Here is an 8,523-nt window from a genome sequence, read left to right on the forward strand (position 1 = left end):
TGCCCTGATTTGCCTTTCGAAATTGCAGCACCTCATATTGATATAAATTGAACTCAATATGCCACTCCTGGGTCCAATGGCCCATCTGATCGAGATCCTGCTGTAGTCTGAGGTAGCCTTCTTTGCTGTTTACTACACCTCCAATTTTTGTGTAATCTGCAAACTTACTAACAATACCTGCAACCTCACATCCAAATCATTCATAATAATGTGGACGTGCTGGTGCTGGACTGGGGTATGCAAAGTTAAAAATGACACAACACCAGGTTATAGTCCAACAAGCTTTCTAAATACAGACACCTGATGGAGGAGCAGCACTCTGAAAGCTTGTACTTCCAAATAAACCTGTTGGACTATAACCTGGAGTTGTGTAATTTTTTAACTAAAATCATTTATATAAATGATGAAAAGCAGTGGACTCAGCAGTGATCCTTGTAGCACATCACTTGTCACAGGCCTCCAGTCTGAAAAGCATCCCTCCACCATCACCCTCTGTCTTCTACCTTCAAACAAGTTCTGTGTCCAAATGGTTGGTTCTCCCTGTATTCCATGTGATCCAATCTTGCTAACCAATCTCCCATGGGAAACCTTGTGAAATGCCTTATTGAAAGCCATATGGATCACACCCACCACTTTGCCCTCATCAATCCTCTTCCTTATCAATTAAAAAAAATTCAGTCGAGTTAGTGATACATAATTTCCTACGCAGAAAGCCATGTTGACTACCCCTAAGCAATCCTGGCCTTTCAAAAGATGTAAATCCTGTCTCTCACAATCCCCTCAACTGTTTGCCTACTGCCGATGTTACGCTCACTGTTCAATAGTTCCCTGGCTTTTCCTTACCTCCTTTCTTCAATAGTGGCACCACATTAGCCAGCCTCCAGTCTTTTTGCACTTCACCTGTGACTATTGATGATACAAATATCTCAGCAAGGGGCCCAACAATCACTTCCCTTGCTTATCACCGTGTTTCAGGGTACACCTGATCATGTGTTTGTGCTTTATCCACCTTTTCTATTTAAAAACATTCAGTAGCACCTCCTCTGTATTACGGACATTTTTTAAGATGTCACTATCTGTTTCCCCACGTTCTATATCTTCCATTTCCTTCTCCTCAATAAGCACTCACTAAGTATCTTCCACATTTCGTGTTGTTCCACACATAGGCTGCCTTGTTAATCTTTGTTGGGCCCTATTCTTTCCCTGGTTAGCCTTTTGATTTTCATGTATTTATAAAATCTATTTGAATTCTCCTTAACACTATTTGCCAAAGCTATGTTATGTCCCTTTTTTGCCCTCCTGATTTCCTTCTTAAAGTATATCTCCACTGCCTTTATACTCTTTGGAGGATTCATTCAAACTCTGCTGTATTTAACTAACATATGCTTCCTTCTTATTTGGACCAAAACCTCAAGTTCTTTTCTCATGCAGCATTTCCCACATCTACCAGTCAAGTTTTTCTCCCTAACAGGAACATACTGTCTCTGGACCATCCTTTTGTCATTTTTGAAGGCTTTCCATTTTTCAGCCATCCCTTCTCAAGTGAACATCTGCCCTTAGTCAACTTTTGAAAGTTTTTGCACAACACTCTCAAAATTGGCCTTCCTCGAAATTAGGAATTTAACTTTTAGATCTGGTCTATCCTTTTCCGTCACAGTTTTAAAACTAATAAAATTATGGTCGCTGGCCCCAAAGTGCTCCCCCACTGACACAGCATTATATCCCAAGAGTAGGTCAAGATTTGCACCTTGTCTAGAAGGTACATTCACATACTGAATCAGAAAATCTTCTTGTACACACTTAAGAAATTTCTGTCTGTCTAAACCATTAACAATATGGCAGTCCTAATCTATGTCTGGAATGTTAAAATCCCTCAGCATAACCACACCATTCTTCCTGCTGTCTAAGATCTCCTGACAAATTTGTTTCTCAATTTCCTGCTGACTGTTGGGGTGTCTACAGTTCAATCCCAATAAGGTGATCAAACCCTTTCTTATTTCTCAGTTCCACCCAAATAATTTCCATGGATATAAGCCCAGGAATATCCACCCTTAGTAAAGGTGTGAGTTTATCTCTTACCAAACATGTCACTCCCCACTTTCTCTTGCTGACCCCTCCTCCCATCCTTCCTATAGTATTTAATTCCTGGAACATTAAGCTGCCAGTTGTGTCATGCCTAAGCCATGTCTCTAATTGCTATGATATCCCAATTCCAATCCTAACCATGTCCTGATTCATCCTCCTTCCCTGTTAGGCCTCTTGCATTGAAATAAATGCAATTTAAGTTATCAATCCTATCTCATTCTCTGCTATGTACCTGTCTGGCATTGGTGTTTGACTTACCGACTACCAGCCTCAGATTGACATCTTTGTTCACTATCTCCCTGGTTTCGACTGACCTCCCCCACCTCCACACCTTACCAGTTTAATCCTTCCCCAGCAGCTCAAGAAAATATCCCTACCAGTATATTAGATCCATTCCAATTCAGGTACAATGCTTCCTTTTTATACTGGTCATTTCTTCCCCAGAAGAGATTCCAATGATCCAAAAATGAGAGCACCTCTCCCCTGCACCAGTTCCTGAGTTGGGCATTCCTCTGCTCTATCATCCTATTCCTTCTCTCAGTCGCTCGTAGCAGCGGGAGTAATCTAGATATTACTACCGGAGCGGACCTCCTTTCTAAATTCTTGCCTCTCTTCCTTATTCTTCCTTCGGAATCTCATCCCTTTCCCTTCCTGTGTAGTTAGTTCCAACGTGTAAGCCCCTTTGTGATTATCCTGCACTCTCTCCGAGATATCCTTGATCCTGACACCAGGGAGGCAACACATTATTCTGATTTCTCGCTGTCGGCCGTAGAGACGTCTGTCTGTGCCGCTGTCAAAGAGATTCAAGTTTTGTAATTTGTAAAAGGTGGACCTTCCAAATTGCGACTACTTCCATCTAAAAGGATAAAGGCAGCTGATGTCAGGGAACACCGCCTTGATATCGGACAAGTTCCCCTCCAAGGCAGTCACCATGCTGACTTGGAAATAAAAACACTTTCTTTCACTGTCACTTGATCAAGACCCTGGAACTCCGTGTTCATGGCATTGTGGGCAGCACATGGACAACAGCTATTCCAGAAGGTGGCTCAACACCGCCTTCTCAAAGGGATGGAGAATAAATGGTAGGCTCAGCCAGCAACATCCACGTTCCAGGAGTGAATAAACAAAAACAGCTGGGGTCTCTCGTTGTGGCATACAATACATCACAAGGTTTATGTCTGCAGCATACATGACACTAAAATCAGGTCTGACTTTTCCACGGCCCTCTTGACCTAGAAATAAGCTCAGACACTGTGATTCAAGACTCTCTCCATCAGTTATTTTCTGCCTTCGTAAGAATGTTCCACTTATTCCATCTCTCTGTATGTTACTTTGTGCAAGGAGTTAATATTTGTGGATGAGGGTCAGCAGGATTAAATATCACAGTTAACATTCGATCAGACGTGATGTTATCGAATGGGGGAGCACAGGATAGGGCCGAGTGACCGCCAGCTTCCCCGCCCCCCGATCAGATTGTGAGAGAGCCGGAGGGAGGAGTTATTAACATGACCCGGGAATGAGCTCTATGGAGCTTCATAAAGGGGCAGTGTCCCAGCTTGAAACCTTCTCCGCCCTTTCCCCCCACATCCCCAGTTCCTTTGGTCCAACTGGGAGAAAAGGGAATTGGGGGAAATGACCAATTGATGTTTGTTTCTGGGAATTTTTGGGAAAATATCGCATGCGCGATGATCGCTCCTGAGCAGAGGAGCGCATGCGTGAGGCCCTCCACCCGCGCTGCCATTGAGGAGCATTTACTCAGTGAGTGCAAGAGGTTTGTTTGAAACAGACCGCAATGGAGAGATCAGCGCCCAGGGAAGCGAGGGAACAGCAGGCTCCTTCCAGCAGCACATCGGGATGGGAGCCTGGGACACAGAGGGGGCTCCGAGACCGGGATTGATTCGGGGTGAGTTCAGGGAGAACCGGGGGCTGTTTGTAAGAGGCCGAGCGGAGCAGGAACTGGTCCCGGAACTTGGAGTGAGCGGGCTGGGGGGAAGAGAGAGGCCTTTCTCGGGCTGTGTGTGGGCCTGCTGAGGGAGGCAGAGCGGGAAGAAGCTGCTGTGGGACATTCTTGTGGAATTTAATCCCCTGAACTCTGATGGGAATTAAATGTTTGATTTCTATTTCACGCTGTTTGTTACGAATAGACATTAAAATAAAGGACAGTAGAATCAAATGTGATAATCCTGTGAAGGGTAAATATAGCAGGCACCGGGAAACGTCTCCAAGTATGTGAAATCGGGCCCAGTGTTCGTCTTTCAACAGGTGGTGTATTGGGAGTTGGATATTGAACTCCCAATTGTAACCATTCCATTTATGGAGATGTCCATATGTTGGTTAGTTTATTTTTATCAAAGTAAAATATTTTTGAATTTCGCAAATAGAAAAAGACTCGAAGGCGCTCAGGGCTCAAGTGGAACCAGGATCTGCTCTGTTCACCTTATCTTGTTCAAAACAAAGAATTATAATGATCATGACCTGAATATTGCATTGATCATGTCTTCCTACTCAGCTGCTAGTGATGTACAGGAGCTCTCTCTTTTGTCTTTCTCCAGGCAAATATTTGATGGATCAATCCAAGAGCGACCAGCTGCTTCTCACACCCAGCAGGTATGTTACCACTGACAGAGTGGAGAAGGTCCTTTCTATTGTCTGAGTGGATTGAGTCAGGTGCACATTGACCTCAATTTCCAGAAGTACACATTCAATCCAAGAGTTAAACACAACTGACGATATATAAATCTATATTATCTCACCCTGTTCTGAATGCATACCACCTCAGTGATGGTAAATTCCATTATTCAAAGACAATTATCATTCATAAGATTAGAAGCAGGTTAGACTGTATGCTTGTTATAAATATACATTTGAGCTGCATTAAATCCATATGTAGAATAGGCATTTTTAAAGTTATAATCAATAATCAATCATGCTGTTACATTGTTATAACAAGTATATATGAAGTTGATATTGAGTGCAGATATAGAAGCAAAGTTGAATATTGAGTAACTGAGCAGGACAAATTTTATTCTTTTGATAAATATTGTCTTTGTACAGGACAACTAATCGAACAATGTAAATTCCAGATGAACCTCTTGGTCAATCCTGATCTACAGAGGATGCTTCCAGAGAGGATGCTTAAAGCCCATTCACACACGTGCATACACATCTGTCTCTGTCTCCCAGCCTGGTGTTGATGAAAACACACTTTATCCACACTCCCATTCTGGTTGAGGGCCTGAGTAATGCAGAAGCATTTCCATACTTTTTAAATGTATGAAACACTGATTGATAAGACATTAAACCCACCTCATAAAGTATATCAGATCATGACATGCAGGACTGGAAACACAAGGAGACAAATAGACAATGTCGGTGTGATATAGACCAGTACCACTCTTCAAAGTGATACAGATTGGCAGCACACCAGAAAACTCACTCTCACTCAGCCAGTTAATGGTTAAAGGGAGAAAAATGTAATTTAGGCCAACAACTACTTCCAGATATGGACAGTCATCAATTGACTGACCAAATTATTAATTGCTTCAGAGGATGTTAGTGTTAGATGTTACATTATTGCAGTGCTCAGCAGCAACTAACAAAGATTAGTACACACACAAAATGTAAAAATAAAACTGACATTGAATACAGTAAAATTCAAATTCTTGGCAAAGATAAGTATTGAACCAACATTAATCCCTCAATCACACAGGTTTAGCGAACGTTGAACTGGTTTATCCTACACCCTGACTGAAAAAAACACAACTGAACATAGAAAGAAAATGGCATCCATATACTCAACTCATCACAGCACACAGAGCAAAACTGGCACTATAGGTATTCAAAGGCTGATAACTGCACAACTAATCTCAAATTGGCATTTACACTGAGACACTGGAAGTGAGTGGAAGAAATTCAAAACAGTTATTGGAAACTAGTACAGAGAACAGATAAAGAATAGAATGTCCCAGTGCAGACACAACAGGCTGAGTGGTAGTACCAATTCTGTGATTGAGTCATAAGTCACCAAATACATCAGAGATTCAGGCCCAATCGCAACACCCTAAAAGATTGCTATCACAGATTGAATCACAGTCACAGATAACTTTTTTTTTCCCCAGTTCAGTCATGGGATGGGGGCATCATTGGCTCGGCCAGCATTTATTGCCCATCCCTAACTACCCATGCGGTACTTAGGAATCAAACCCATTGATGTGTGTGCAGTCATATGCAGACAAGGGAAGGATGGCAGTTTCCTTCATTCAAGGACGTTACTGAACCAGATGAGTTTTTCTGGCAATCAACAATAGATTCATGGACGTCATTAGACTCTTTGAATATTATAGGCTGCCAGACAATTGAGCAACTTTGATATATAAGAGTTGAAAGTGACTGGAACTCATTGAGAACTTCAGTCACACAGCAGAAACTGGCATATGTAGATCAATTCCTAAATTCACACATGGACACAGCAGAAATTGGCATGTATACATCAAGTCCTAAACACTCGTATGGACACAACTGAAACTGACAGTCATGGGTTGATATCTGCTCTCACATATTCACATTGCAGCAACTAAAAGGGAGAGAACAATAATCATGCACACACATATGACGGGTACAGATTGATAACTAGACTGACAGATTTGCATAGGTACAGTATAATAAATGAATTTGCATATTTATAAACAAGAAGCTGATAGATACAAATTAGTAACTGCACTCTCAGATGCACAGAGCAGAATCTGACCGGGACAGGTTGGGTAATAACTGACACATGCAGGTGGCAGTAAATTTCGGAGAAAGAGTGATAACTACACTCTCGTATTCATAAAACAGAAACTGACAGGAATAGATTGATTATGCTCCCAATTTCAAATCACCTTTATTGACGTGGACACTTTGGTAACAACACTCTCATATTCACAGAGAAGAAACTGACAGGTAGAGATTGATAACAAAACAAAAATTGGTGGAAAATTCACAGGTGTGGCAGGTCTAGTGACTGGTCCTCAGAACTGATAGTGGAAAGGAAAATGCGCACAATGTGATCTCCTCTATGTTGGAGAAACTGAACGCAGAGTGAGTGTCCACTTTGCAGCACGCCTACATTCTATCCACACAAAAAGACCCTGAGCTTCCAGTTGCCTGTCTCTTCAACACACCATCCTGTTCCCTGGCCAACATCTCTGTGACAGGTTCGCTGCAGTGCTCTAGTAAAGCTCAGTGCACGCTTGAAGAACAGCACAGCATTTTCTGCTTGGGAACTCGACAGCCTTCTGGACTCAGTATTGTGTTCTACAACTTTAAGGCTTGAGCTCTCTCATGTCATTACCCAGAACCCCACATATCCAGCCTTGTTAACATAAAGTCTGCTGTTATACACCACCAATTGTTAGCCATTAACAGGCCCTATTAAGAGGCTATTCACTCACTTAGTCTGACAGTTATCCACTCCTTTGTCTGTCCTACTGTTCTTCTCTTTCTTTGGACTATATCTCCATTTGTCTTTTACTTGTCACCCTTCCACCCACCCTATCTACTGTATATAAACTAATATTTTCCTAGCTACCCCCAGAAAATACAGCAGTCTGAATATACCACCCAACTAACTCAAGAACAGCTTCTCTGCTGTTATCAGACTTTTGAATGGGCTGCTCAAATTTTAAGGCAAAAGTGGGTACTGCAGATGCTGGAGATTAGAGTCAAGATTAGAGTGGTGCTGGAAAAGCACAGCAGAACAGACAACATCCGAGGAGCAGGAAAATTGACGTTTCTGGCATTCCTGATGAAAGGCTTATGCCCAAAACGTCATTTTTCCTGCTCCTCAGATGCTGCCTGACCATTTGTGCTTTCCCAGCACCACTCTAATCTCGCTCAAATTTTAATGTTAATCTCTCTCTCTCTCTCTCTCTCTCTCTCTGCTGTATTGCGGATTCTTTTACCCTGATGCATTTTGGATGATATTATCTGCCTGTAAAGCACACAAAACAATACTTTCCTTTGTAATTCAGTGTGTAAGAATAATAAATCAGGTCAAATCAAACGGATAGCTACATTCTCAGAGAGCAGAAGCTGAGAGGTACCAGTTGGTAACTACAGTCACACAAACTGACAGGAAAAGATTAATAAATACACTCAAACACTGACATTCGAGCCTGACAGGGAAAGATTGATAACTAAACTCTCACATTCATAAAGCAGAAACTGATAGTGACAGGTGAAAACTCAGCTCTCACATTCACATAGTAGAAACTGAAGGATTGACAATTACACAAACACATTCACCAAGCAGAAACTGACAGCTACAGATTGACAACTATATTTATGTACTCACAGAGCAGAGTACTCCCACATTCATACTGCTGAAACTGACAGCTACTGTTTGATTACTACACCCACATTCACAGAGCAGAGGCTGATGGGTACTGATCAATAACT

The 8,523-nt window shown here is 42.0% G+C and overlaps 1 long non-coding RNA gene across 1 annotated transcript in view; it reads left to right on the top strand.

Moving 5' to 3' along the window:
- The first annotated feature begins 3,959 nt into the window (after positions 1-3,959).
- LOC122541881 overlaps positions 3,960-8,523 on the top strand; it is a 7,022-nt gene continuing 2,458 nt past the window's right edge. Inside the window, exons 1-2 of the long non-coding RNA XR_006309700.1 lie at positions 3,960-3,988; positions 4,638-4,692. This is a non-coding gene — a long non-coding RNA (uncharacterized LOC122541881). The remainder of the gene's footprint in view (positions 3,989-4,637; positions 4,693-8,523) is intronic.

This window comes from Chiloscyllium plagiosum, chromosome 38 (assembly GCF_004010195.1).
Source record: "Chiloscyllium plagiosum isolate BGI_BamShark_2017 chromosome 38, ASM401019v2, whole genome shotgun sequence".
In the NCBI taxonomy this organism is placed as follows: Eukaryota; Metazoa; Chordata; class Chondrichthyes; order Orectolobiformes; family Hemiscylliidae; genus Chiloscyllium; species Chiloscyllium plagiosum.